General features: G+C 45.8%; 1 protein-coding gene across 4 annotated transcripts in view; it reads right to left on the reverse strand.

Annotated features, from left to right (window-relative positions):
• Window positions 1-9528, reverse strand: part of Tec (tec protein tyrosine kinase) — a 99738-nt gene extending 90210 nt beyond the window's left edge. The window contains exon 1 of one of the 4 annotated variants that reach the window (XM_060380732.1): window positions 9423-9528. The gene's annotated coding sequence lies outside the window, so the exon portion shown is untranslated. Of the gene's footprint in view, window positions 1-7133; window positions 7318-9299; window positions 9386-9422 lie in introns of those variants that run through there. The other 3 variants (XM_060380733.1, XM_060380735.1, XM_060380734.1) reach the window with 3 other exon arrangements.
• Between the last annotated feature and the right edge of the window lie 3908 nt (window positions 9529-13436).

Consider the following 13436-nt stretch of genomic DNA (forward strand, 5'->3'; position numbering starts at 1 on the left):
TTATGAAAATTAATTTCGCCTGCCTTTCCCTTTTTCAACACAGTGACTAGAAGTTTCCCTCTGTGGGTGTAGGGCTAGAGAGGAAACCCAAGGCTTTGCACGTGTCAGGAGAGCACACTACCACTGGGCCACAACCACAGCCTGCGAGCAGAAGTGCTCGAGTCGTGTGGCTCACAGAGAGTATCTCCATTTGCTTGCCGCTGTGAAGCATTCTCGGGACCTACACAGCCGGTTAAGGGTCTGAGGCAACGCCTGAAGAACCTGACCGCTTTCACTTTGTTAGAAGCAGACCTTTATCTTTGACCCTAGGCTTTCAACTCCGCTTGCTAGGTGAGAATGGAATATCAAATTCTCTCTCTCTCCTACTTCCTCCACATGTGTGTCTATATTTCCTGTCTACATTAAGGGCTCACTCCTTCTGCTGTGGAGGGCTGAAATCTCTCTGAAACCATGAGCCAAAATAATTTTTTCTTCCCTTAAGGTGTTTCCGTCAGGTATTTTGTCACAGTAATGTGGTGATACACACCTCTGTACAACATCCATTTTTAAAATGAGCTTCACGCTAGTTCGATCACACCTGTATTCTAAGAAATGTTCTACCCTTCATTATTTTGGTTCTCCTGGCTATTAATTTTTTTAAGAATATTTCTCCCAAACCACCACGGATTGCATGTAATAGCTTTGTGTAGAATAGTTCCAAAATCACTTTGAAAGCAAAACCTTTTTCCCTAAATTCCTTAGTTTTCTAAAAATCATTTAGAAAAGTTAACGAGGAGCTGGCGCGATGTCTCAGCTGTTAAGAGCAGTTAGTGCTCTTGCAGAGCTCCTGGGTTCAGTTCCCAACATGCATATCAGGTGGCTCATAACTGACTCTAACTCCAGTTCCAGGATCTGATGCCTTCTGGCCTCTGTAGGCACACACACGCACATGGTCCATATAAAGTCACAAAGACACATATAAATAAAAACAATAGCCTTTTTTTAAGAAAGAGAAAATTAATAAACTTTTCAACCATGATTTTTTTTAATGTAGGAGAAGCTAACGAAGCTAATAACCAGAAGCATAATCCCCCCCAAATGCTACATTTGCGACTCAAGCATGCATGTACACACACAGGGACAGAGTGAGACTTTTATATTTCATTTGTTCTAACAGGTCTGAGAAAAATTCTAGTGTTACCTGTGTCTATGTTTATCCTGTGATCCTTAGGAAGACATCATTCCCTCTAAGGCTCACTTTTTCCTGTCTGTAAAACGGGCACAATACAGGTGTCCTTTGCCACATGGCGAAGCCGTCTCATGGTTCATGAATGTGTATAAAACCACACTCAGAAAAGCTCAAAGTTTTTTACAAGCATTCGGCCGTGTACCTTTCTGAAGTGGGTTGTTAATTATGTGTCGTTACGCTTCATTTACTAGACGGAAAAGCTGAAGCATGGGAACATAATTCCAGTTAATAGTTGACTTAGAAACACGGCTGAGGCTTTAAACATGGGAACGAGATAGCAGAAAAGATGCTGGGAAAGAAAGATCTAAGCAGGAGCTCGCTCCGCCCTAGTTCTTTATAGTGAACGTCTCGGCTGCCCCTGCTGGTTTGCGTGCTTTACTGAGCAGAGCCGACTTGCCCCGTGGAGGAAGAGGGGGACGAATGGGAAGCTTGTAGTTTCCCAGGTACCTCAGATGCCTTGCACAGGACAGCTGGTAAAGTACAAAGCAAAGAGAGTGTCGAGTTGCCATCAAAACCTCTCCACCCTTTGTTACTGACCCTTGGAGGCTACCAAAAGTCTAAACAAACCATATACCCAACAAGAACAATTCCCTAGACATGGACCTGTCACCTGCTACTGCCCCCTACCCTTCTGAGTCAGGGTGTCCTGGAACTTGCTAGCTAAACCAGCTTGGCCTTGAACTCACATGGATCCTCTTACCTCTGCCTCCCAAATGCTGGGATTAAAGGTGTCCAGCACCACACACAGCTCTGCCCGGTTCTTCTGACAGTTACACTTCACCTACAACCCAACAACTCTATGCTTGGCCTCAAGCGATCTGGCTGAACATACATACACACAGGGGATGCTGTCAATCCCTGAGGACCAAAAGGAGGATGGTGGAAGGGTGGCGTGCGCTTACACAGCTGGTAAGCTGTTCTTACTGACCACTTTGTGCTTGCCTGGCAGCAGGTAACAGGAATTAGAAGCCCTTCATCCCAGGGTGGCATTCTGAAGAACAGCCCCTCAAAGGGAGGGAAAAAAAAGCATAGGAACCTGAAATCATTCCTGTGTAGAAAAAAAGTAAAGAGGAAAAGTTCAGTCCATTTTTGGTCCAGCTCAGGTGGATCTGCCCCAGGTTGTGGCTGAAACCTAATATTGGCGACCACATGAGGAAGCAGAGGTCTCTAAGGAAACAGTGCCAGAGTCCTGGTTAGAACTCTGTGCAGGACAAAGGGGAAGAGGTAGAGCTGCTGACCACTGAAACAGGTTAGAAGGGAGGGAGCATCTCCCAGGAGTCTGCAGGATTCGGATCTCACGCAGCAAATGGGGATCTAAGGCCCGTGCTTGGATAATCCGCAGCTAAGCACGCCAAAGCTTAGAAAATGAAGGATCTAGTTACAAGAGGAAACTACATACATGGTACTGAGCTCCACAGGCCACCCTCCTTCAGCAAATGCCATCTTCCCACAAGTCCTTCCCTCCCCACCACGTTGTGGTCTTTGCCTCAAGAGCCAACACGATGTCTGACACCATGCTAAGAAAAAGCACTGATGAAAATATAAACAATAACAGCACGTTTCCGTGAAGAATATTTCTAACTAATATGAGAAACAATCCACAGACCTTGTTTCTCATCTTAGCTTCTCAAGTGAAAACACACACAAATATTCTGTTTTCATCTATATAGCCAAAGTGCAACCAAAGTCTGTGATATAGTGAACTTAGTGAATTTGGACAGCGCATGGTTTAATTACAACAAAATCTTTTCTAACTGTAAAGTGTCTACAATTATCTGGGAAAAGTCATTCAAGTATTTTTTTTAAATATTGTGCTTTCCCTAGAAGAGTATATATGATACAGCTGGGAAAACAAACCCAGTTCCTGTGAAATGCATAAGCCAGTGGAGAACACTACAAAAAAGGTGCAAGGCAGGCTTTCACGGCTGCAAACAGTCTTTTTATGCATGAAAATCAGAGGTGTATGAAGCTGATATCATACACTGGGTGAGTTCCAGGCCAGTGTGTGCTTAGGAAGGCCATGTCTCTTTCTCTCTCTCTCTCTCTCTCTCTCTCTCTCTCTCTCTCTCTCTCTCTGAAACAAAAACAAACAAACAAAGAGCCCAGTGTAATGATGCAAATGTCTAATCCCAGCACTTGGGAAGCAGAGGCAAAAGGATCTCTGTGAGTTGGAAGCCACCCTACCCTACTTGAGTTCCAGGATAGCAAGGGTGAGATAGAAAGACCATCTCAAAACAAAGCAAAAACTAGATGATACATGGACGGACAGACAGACAGACAGACAGCTATCATGTCCCAGTAGACTTGGCAGTACATACCTGTAATTTCAATACTCTTAAGGCTAAAACAAGAGGATCACAAGTTCAAGGCCAACCTAGGCTATGCAGAGCCAATCGTAAAGACAAAATACAATGATAACAACAATAATAAGAGGCCAATGTGTGTGTGTAGGCTTCCCCCTGCCAAGCATTCATTCATGTGGGCACCCACTGGGGAACAGCAACGTGGCTCTTTTCTGATTGCTGTCCTTTTTTCTCAGCCACCACAACAGCTGCATCACTGCTGGCTGTTCTGCTGTAACGCCCACTGCTTAGGCTCCTCCTCTTCCCTTGGCACACCTGCCATCTAAGAGCACAGCGCCCAGCCTACAGGTAAAATGACTGGGGAAGAATGCTCTTCCTGCTTCTGTGGAGGCTGACGCTTGGGGATATCCCTCTATGTGTCACCACGGAGAACGCCGATGCCTTTTGGAAGAAAATGCTGGAGGTCACGATTCAAGAAGGGAGCCTAAGCAATGACTAAGCTGGTAAGCTTGGTATGCGGGAAAGTTGGTATGGGCAGGGTAAGTCAGTATCCCTGCTCAGCCAGCCAGAAACAGGAACTTGTTACACATTCCAAGAAGGGCACACACTTGAGAACAGGAAGAGAGGATTCTGGGAAGGCAGCTGGCCTGCAGAGAAATCAGAGCTGCTCCTGAGGTCACACAGCCACCAACCGCACACGGCCCATCCTTCAAACTGAGGCGTTAGACACATATAAAGAAGCTGAGCTTTACCACACAGTTGAGACATAGAGTGGCCCAAGTAGAGTCTTTGAACACAACCTGGACAGGAGAAAGAGGACAAGGAACCAAACAACCAGTATTGCCCTCAGCTCTAAGCCTGGTTTATGTGAGGTCTTGGCTTCTTGCAATAACTTTGATCAACTTGTAAAGGAGGAGAGAGAAAGGGCAAACTGAGGCCCATCCAGTGAGACTTTCTGGCCCAAGCCAGTTAGAAACATGTACTGTGGTACAGGTACAGGCATGGGGACTGACAGCACGCCACCAAGACCTAGCCACTGGAGCATGAAGGACAGGCTGCTGAGGAAACCCACACTCCTGCACTAAAGGCAGGAGGAATAAAAGCGGCCACTCTCTTCCCCGCCACTCTCTTCCCCCGCCAAAATCCCAGTAAAGTGCAATGACAGAGAAAAGCATTCTTCCTTTGATATGTAAACCAGGAAAGACAAAGAGAAGAGAAAACTCTAGACACATTTTGCGGGTCAGGTTTGGACAAACAGCATGAAAGAGATCTGAGACAGTGACATGCAGGTCTCCATCTTGCTTGCAGATCACCGGTGGCCATGCACACCTTCAACTTCTAGAAGACCAGAACAGCCCTTTTCGGTTGCTCTCGCCAGACCGGCAATGATATCAGAGATCACCCTCAAGTGGATCAGCCTAAGATGAAGCTAAGGCCAACAAGCCCATCCACACCATCTGCTTCTTTGCTGCCTAAACCTCCCAACCCCACCCCTGCTGTGACCCAAAATTTGAGCAAGCAGCCAGACCAGAAGGAACACCTACCTCTAACTCCCTGCATGTTTTTGCTACACTTCTGGAAACTGAGGGAGTTGGGGGGAGATGCGCACTTCTAGCCAAAAAAAGTCAATAGGCTCCCCAGAGGGATAAGACCCCAAACCAAAAGATAACAATGAGAAGTATGTAGGCACAAAAACCACACACACAGCTCAATACACATGTGTACCTACTTCGAGAACAAAGGAGAGAGAGCTTTTAAATCAAAAATGCTAAAAACTTGATTAGAACCAAATATGATGACATGCCTGTAATGCCAGCTCTCGTGAGTTAAAGCAGGACAAAGGGCTATAAGCCAGCCTAGGCTACACAGGGAATTCTGGGCAAGTACAAACTACACAGCAAGACCCTGTCTCAATAAAAACAACAATAATAATCATGTTAAAGACACTGAAAACCCAACTTAAACTTGGATATAAATGTTGAGAAAAATCTCCCTTAAAAGACCCAGGAAATAACAAGACAGAAATGATGAAAGGTATGAAATGAGAGGGTTGATCCAAAAGACCTAACATCTAAACAACAAATTCCTTAAAGAGACATTACAGGAAAAAATAGGGAAAAAAAAAAAAATACCAATGAAATAATTCAAGAAAGTTTCCCAGACTAAAAGATATAAATTCCCAGATTCAAAAGCCCAGTACTAGATGAAAATAATACAAACCAGGTCACAGCTTCAGGAAACTCAGAGATTATGGAGAACAAGAGACTATTTCATAACATCACAGAAAGAGCAACCAGGGCTGTGGCCTCTACACAGGCTGCAAACAAAGATTAAGAAGCCAAAAGTTCAATCGGTCAGTGATGGCAAATGCCTCTAAGCTCAGCACTTGGGAGGCAGAGGCAGGCAGATCTCTGTAAGCTGAAGGCCAGCCTGGTTCCAGGACAGCCAGGGCTACACAGAGAAAACCTGTCTAGAAAAACAAACAGCAACAATAACAACAAAGCCAGAAGTTCATAATCTAAAAGATACTAGAAAACCCCATCCTAGAATTCCACACTCAGCCAACCTACAAAATTTGAGGGGAAAGTAGATATGTCCAGTCACTCATTCTTAGTCTTAGAAAGACTGACATCCCATGCATGGAGGGGTCCACCAAAATAAAGGAAACTATGTGGATTCCAAGAGATGGAACACAGGAAAGAGACGGTGGAAACTCCCAGGTTGCTAGTAACAGGACAGCCTCTGGGTGATAGCTGCACCCCATAAATAGAAATCCACTTCTCCAGAGTATGCCAAGCCAGGAGGCTCAGGTTCTGATTCCTGGGAAAGATGACATTAACAACAGATCTGATTCCTTTAAGGGAAGGCTGAGAAAACCAGTCATGGGCTGTAGATGGAATTAATGAGAAGTACACATGTACACGTACAGACAAGTCACACAATTGTTAATTCTAAGGAACACAAAAATCTGTGCTTAGCTTATCTGTGAATACTGACCTAGCCATTAATATTGTGCCTTATATTGACCTAGTCATTTCTGAGCCCAAATTCTGTGCCCACATGTATCTATATTTACACTTCTTTGCTCCTTCATTTTCCCCAATAGCAACATGTTTGTTTGTGGGGTTTTGGTTGTTGGGGTATTCTTTCTTTCTTTCTTTCTTTCTTTCTTTCTTTCTTTCTTTCTTTCCTTCTTTCTTCCTCTAAAATTGAAACGTAATTTTCAACCTCTGTTTTATTGTAGCTCTGGTCAATTGAGCTCTGAGCAGTCAAACATGCAGAGGAAATTAAGTTATAATCCAACCCAAGTAAGGACTGGCCGACTGAGGCAGAGATCAAAAGGCAGGTGGAGGCAAGCATGGAGGTACAGATAATTTCTACATCCTCTCTTCTAGGTTGCTTGTGGTTGTCGTTTTTTCCAACAAATCTCTTCTACTAGCATAGTCACATGGAACGAGATAATTTCCCCACTGCCAATGACCCAAAGTCAATCGCATTCCTTTCTTGCAGACTTGGATGCCCAACTTAAGACCCTAATCCAAACACAACAACAGCTGCCTCCCAAAACTGTTAGGAATTCAACTTCAAAGATTCTGCTTCACCTGTTGTTCCCAGGACAAGATGAGAGCATCATAAGGAGTCTGAACAGGGGCAGTGTCGGCATCGGGCATTCACTGAGCTCCCACGGGGGAGCCGCCACCAGGCTGACTAAAGATCTGTAGACAGCAAATGATCTTCTTCCGACAGGAGTGGAGACCCAGGGAGAGGTGAAGTAAGTGCCAAAATCTAGAAGAACAGGGGCAGGGCAAGGAAGAGAGGACCTAATCAGGACAGCCTGGAGAACCTGTAGGCAGAGGTGTGGTTACAGGCCCTGGGTGCCTGGAGGAAGGCAAGGAGGCCAGTCATTCTCCTTCAAGAATACAAATGGGCCAGGAATTGTCCACAGTCTCTCCATCCTCCTTTAAGGACTGAAGGTTACCATCTACTGAGCATGACAGGTTTGATAAAAACACAGCCCCTGCCCTGCTTTGTGACAAGACCACCTTAAGGAAAGAGTTTGGCAATCCTAAAGCATGCGTTCATACTCTAGATTCTTTTCTGTTTGGGAAGAGAGGAAATTTCTAGGCCAAAGATCCACATAGGGCAAAGGTATTGGCAGCTAGAACAAGGCATTGATTTGCATGTGTTTACAATACTTATCCCACACAGTTCCACAAACCAGAATGCACACACCCTAGTGGGAAGAATGAAGGCAATTAACATAAACACACTACAGAAAGCACTCTTGAGTTGGCAAGGATAGGAATAGTGATCACGTTAAGAAGAGTATGGTGAAAGGATAAGCCTTTCTTTTTTTAAATCAATTTATTTTTTTATTCACTTTACATCCTGGTTGTAGTCCCATCCTCCTCCTCTCCCAGTCCCATCCCCCTCCCACATCCCTCCCCCTTGACTATTCCTCTGAAAAGGAGAGCTCCCTTTCCCAACCACCCCAGCCCATCAAGTTGCGTCAGGAGTGAGCGCGTCCTCTTCCTCTGCGGCCTGGTAAGGCAGTCCCGGCAAAGGGAAGTGATCAAAAAGCTAGTAAGTTGAGTCCCTGTCCGATGCAGTCCTTACTCCCCTTACTAAAGAAGACTCACATACAAACAGGGCAATGCTTAGGGAGTCTTGCGGAAAAGTGGGAGAAAAGAGAAAAGGACCTGGGAAGTGACAGGAGCTCCACAAGAAAACCAACAGAGCCAACTAACCAGGGCCCAGAAAGGTTTGCTGAGAGTGAAGCATCAACCAAGGACCGTGCATGAACTGGACCTAGGCCCCCTACAAAGATGTAGCAGATGGGCAGCTTAGGCTTCATGTGAATAAGCCTTTCTTAAACAATGAAAATATAACTGAACAACAATGTTTTCAAATACTTAACGTGTAAGTTTGGCCACACCCCTCCACCCTCCTCAACCCCCGTGGAAATTAAGCTGTTCCATATCACATCTGAGTCTTGCAGAACAAAGAGCGACCGGTGACATTAACTAATCTATTAAATCCCAAATCTTACTTAGAAGACTGATAAATTGACACTTCTCCTACCACCCCCCAGCTCTGTAAAAGAGAATCGTCTAGGAGGGAAAAGATTGTCATAGTTTCCTAGGAGGAAAATAGGCACTCACTGGAAAAATGTAAGGCACATGCTTAAAGCATACAACTATTCTGGACAGCCTTCAAACCCACCTAACCAACAGCCATCCCGTTCCAATTTAACACTGAAAGCCACTCTTCTAATCAAATATTCCAGTTTCCGAAGATTGGCCCAAGAAGGGACCTGATACACAGAAACATATCTGTCATTCACCAACGACAGGAAAAAGTTAAGAAATTTAAGACCCAGGAAAAACTGCCCCGTTCGGGGACAAAGTCCACATAGTTTTTCCTACATAGATTCCCCAAGCCTGTTTATCAAGATCCACATACCACTTTCCAGAAGGAAGAAATAAATAAACAAACAAACAAATAAGGGCGCCTGCTGGGGCACAGGCAACTGGGGATCATCTTTGTGGACTCTAACTTTCCCGCGGGACAAGCAGAGAGGGGCAAGGAAGCAAACTCAACCGCGAGTGGTTTCGGCTTAGAAACCAAGTCCAAAAGAGCTCATATCTGGAGCTCGGAGCTCGGCTGCAGCCACGGGGAAGGCGCGGCCATCAGGGGGGCGCACCTGTCCCTTCTTCCTGGCCCGAAGGGGACCGGTCTCTCCCCCGACGCAGAGAGCCCGCTCTCACCTACGTGCGAAAGGTAGAAGAGCCTTCCCGGTCCCACTTAAGTTACTGTCCAACAGGTGGCGGGCACCCCCGCGCGCGCGCACCCCTTGCGAGCCTCCCCGCCCGGAGTCCCTGGGTGCTCACCCAGCCGGAGCGCGCGCCGACACAGGCCGGGCCACTGCGACGTCTCAATTGCGGAGCCCGGAGTCAGGCTGGCGCTGACCATGCCCGCCGCCACGCCCACCGCCACGCCCACCATCTAGCTCCACCCCGAGCCCGCCCCTCGCCGCGCCGCCTCAGCCTTCCCTCCGCCTTCCGCGATTTCAAAGCCAAGGGCCGGAGTCGAGCGCGGGGTGCCTGGGACGGAGTTCCAGGGAACGTCCCTTATCCACGCAGACGCGGCCTGGGGTCTCTCTAAGTCCCAAGTTCCCATCCCAAGAGAACCGTTCAGAAAAGGCTCCTACGTCCCCGGCCAGGAGAGCCGGTTGCTGTGGCTCAGAGCCTTGTCGGAACTAGCTACCGACCTCCGCTTCCGCTTAGCCCCTGCGGGCGAACCAGATGATGCTGTGCCCTGGGTTGGTTTACTGGCAAGCCCGAGGCAGCGGGGCATAGCATAGAGTCACTCACGTTATTAGTGTATCAACACTAATCATGAAAATAACCTTCAAGTTACTCACTTTAAATACTGTGAGGTCCTTAAACGTGGAAAAAGAGCTGGTCCAGTTGTCACCTAGTTAGCTGATTGAGAAGCCGGCCTTGAAAGGCTGGCGCGGCAGCTCCGATGTTGGCTTAACGTGGGCAAGACCCTGGGTTTGATCCCTATCTTCACGTCTAAGTTGTCTTTGATGAGAATCTTAGCTCTTAAACACTGTTGTCTGGACTCATCAATTCTGTACTGTTGGACAGGCATGGCTCCCCACCCCTTTCTCTCCAGCATTTCGAGACAAACGCAAGCTCATTCCTATGCCTTCAAGGCCAGTCTGGTTTACATAGTGTCTCCAGGCCAGCCAGGATGAGACGGCCAGAGGGAAACAGACACAGGATAGGACTGAAATGTTCATGAATTGTCCCAGGGAATACAAGACTGAGCTCTGCTCTCCAAAAGTTTTTGGGGTGGACAGGGAGGTAGATTAATTTGCAAAATGCTTGCTATGTGAGCACAGGTTGACCACCTAGAACCCACATTAAAATAAAATTTAAAAAAAAAAAAACTGTTCTTCACTTGCAATCCAGAGTTGGAGGCAGAAACAAAGCATATCGGGGGACTTCCTGGCCAGTCAGTATAGCCCAACACAACTCCAGTCAAATAAGAGACCAAAAATATGGCAGAGAGCAACTGAGAACGACACTCAACCTCTGGCCTCCTTAATGGAGCCTTCACTCTACACAGGGAGAAAAACAACAAACAAGTAAGCAAATAACCCGTTTCACAGGTGAGAGGGGTCTTGACTGAAACAAACTGAGGTAATGAAAAGAGAGTGGTGAGGAAGGGGGACTTTTCCAAGGAGCAATCAGCCAGCCAACCTGAAGATGAAACTCTGGGGAAGAGGCGTACTGTAAGGCTCCAACGTAACACCTGTCAGGATGGAAAAGCACTGCCTTCCTGTGCTCTTTCTCCTGTGATCATCCTAATGACCAGAGAAGTCATCTGACAAGATTCCACTTGACAGGGAAAGAACTCGGAGCGTGTAAAGAACTTGCCTGAAGTCGTATAAATAGGAAGAAGGGGCAGGGAAATGGGAGGAGAACACAGACTTGAGCCGTGATCTGTGACTCTAAATCCTCCCACTCCAGGGAAGGCCTTACGTATAATGAGCCACACTCTGAGTGAACCTGCCCTCCTCTCTCCTGCCTCGGATTCCTTTCAAGTTCTTATTCTTCCTGCCAGGCAGATGGATGTCCTTGGAGAGAGGAGGTTTGGACCCTGTGAAACTGTATGTAAATAAAACAAAACAAAAATCTAGTGGAGCATGTGTATGCAGAGAAAGCAAGTTGTTGCCACGGTACTACAGTAAGAGAGAGAGAATGTGTGTTTGTGTTTGTGTGTGTGTGTGTGTGTGTGTGTGTGTAGACTAGAAAGCTTATCATATAGACTACCTTGGGAATGATAAGCACCACTGCCTTTAAAGGACGCCACCACCTCACACTACGATGCTTAGCACGAATGTCCTGTCACATGGGCTGCTGCCCCTAGGTAACCCTTGTGCCTCATAGTCTCAACTAAAAGGAAATGAGGCATTTGGTGGTTACAAAATTTAAATGATAAACTTTCTGTTGCCGCCTCACAAGGCTTAAAATTAAGAAAGGGGAAAAAGTTTCTACTGCTCTCCTTTAATTCTGAGGAAAACAAGAGAAGACATACCTGTCAGCAAATGGTTTGACAATGATTGGGATAGTTTCCTGAAGAAAGCATCCATTCCACTGTCAATCAAACATCTCAAGAAGGTGCTGACACCGTGTACACTCCACAAATCATGTAGAGAGGAGGACCACGATTCTCAGCAGGGTGTTGAGAAAAAGAAAGACTGAGAGACCAGCAGAGAGCCTCAACTCCATCAACCTGGAATGTACCTGGTGTTTTAAATACATATAATTATTATGTATTATATATAATTTACTATGTTATTAATGAACTAAATATAAACATATATGTAAGGTTGAGGCTTAGGAAATGGTTCAGCATGGAAAGCATTTGTTGGGTAAGTTTGATGACCTGAGTCAGGTCCTGCGTAGAAGCTGGACACAGTTACACAGGAATTGGTAATCCCAGCATTCCTGTGACAAAATGGGAGGCAGGGGCAGGATAACCTCTAGAACCTCAAGAACCATCTGATGTACACTGATGTACACGACAAGAGAGACTCTGTCTCGGGGTGAAAAGCAAAGACTGAAACCTGAGGTTGTCTTATGGCATCATACATAGAGTGGCATGTACACAATTAAACACAGCACATATACCATACATATGTCTGTGTGTAGACAAATACATACATAATTATTACTATTTATTCTTTTCTTATTTCTTAGGTGAAAGGGAATACAAGGGTTGGGCTCCCATAACTCAAACAAAAGAAAGGATGTGGTCTTGGGTTTAAGATTTCTCCCCTTGAGAGAAAGCGCATTGCTGCCTTCTTCGTGTTAATGAAGTTGAGGCACAAAATGGGCGTTTATATAAATTTCTTGGAACCTATGGTCACCCTTCTTGTACAGTATTGCTGTGACATCTACAGATTTTTATGTATTTAAATGCTAAATATTAGGTTGACGTAATTTCTGTTTCTTGAGGGAAGAAAATATCTCTTCCTAACCCCTATGTGAATTCCACATGGTGCATAAGAATCACACAGACCCACCTGGAAGGTTTGCAGATGAAGCAGCACTTGCATTTGGAGTGTCTGGCGCTCCGGTTTGGAACACTCTGCCTCTCTTTTGTGACCTTCCATTTACCCAAAATAATCTGCCCATCATCTGACCATGTAGTCACTGAATGACTAAGTGATAACAATGATGATAATAAGATCGGTCTCGTACAGAGAATGTCTTGCAGTGTGAAGAGGACCTCATTGTACTTACGTGACATGCTGCCTCTTTGCATTGTGGATCAAAAGCTGTGACCTCTTTGGAACTCCATACATAAAAGGAAGGGAAGAATGTTGAGTGTTAGACACAAACCATACTACCAAGAATAGCTGCTAAGCTGGAGAAATGACTAAGCAGTTAAGAACGCTGGATGCTCTTCCAGAGGACCCAGGTTTGATTCTCAGCACTCACACAGTGGCTTACAACCAGCTGCAATCCCAGTCCTAGAAGGTATGATGCCCTCCTCTGGCCTCTGCCGGTATTACGTGCATGGCGCGCACAGCCAGAGCCATCCATGCCAGCAAAACACCCATACAAACAAAATTAAAATTTGCCAAATGTGGAGGTACACACCTTAAAAAATTTTTTTAAATATAATAACTGCTAAATAAATAATTCAAAAGAAATAAAAAGCGCCTTACACAAACTATGTTTACAAAAGCATCCCGTAACCGAGTGTCTTAGGACAGGCCGGGAACACCATCACTTGGGAAACAGAATCTGGAGAATTATGAATTTCAGGTCAGCCTGGGCCACCTCGTGAGCTGAGTCTTGGGAAATAAGGGCTGGAGGGAGTGG

Source organism: Meriones unguiculatus, chromosome 3, assembly GCF_030254825.1.
Source record: "Meriones unguiculatus strain TT.TT164.6M chromosome 3, Bangor_MerUng_6.1, whole genome shotgun sequence".
In the NCBI taxonomy this organism is placed as follows: Eukaryota; Metazoa; Chordata; class Mammalia; order Rodentia; family Muridae; genus Meriones; species Meriones unguiculatus.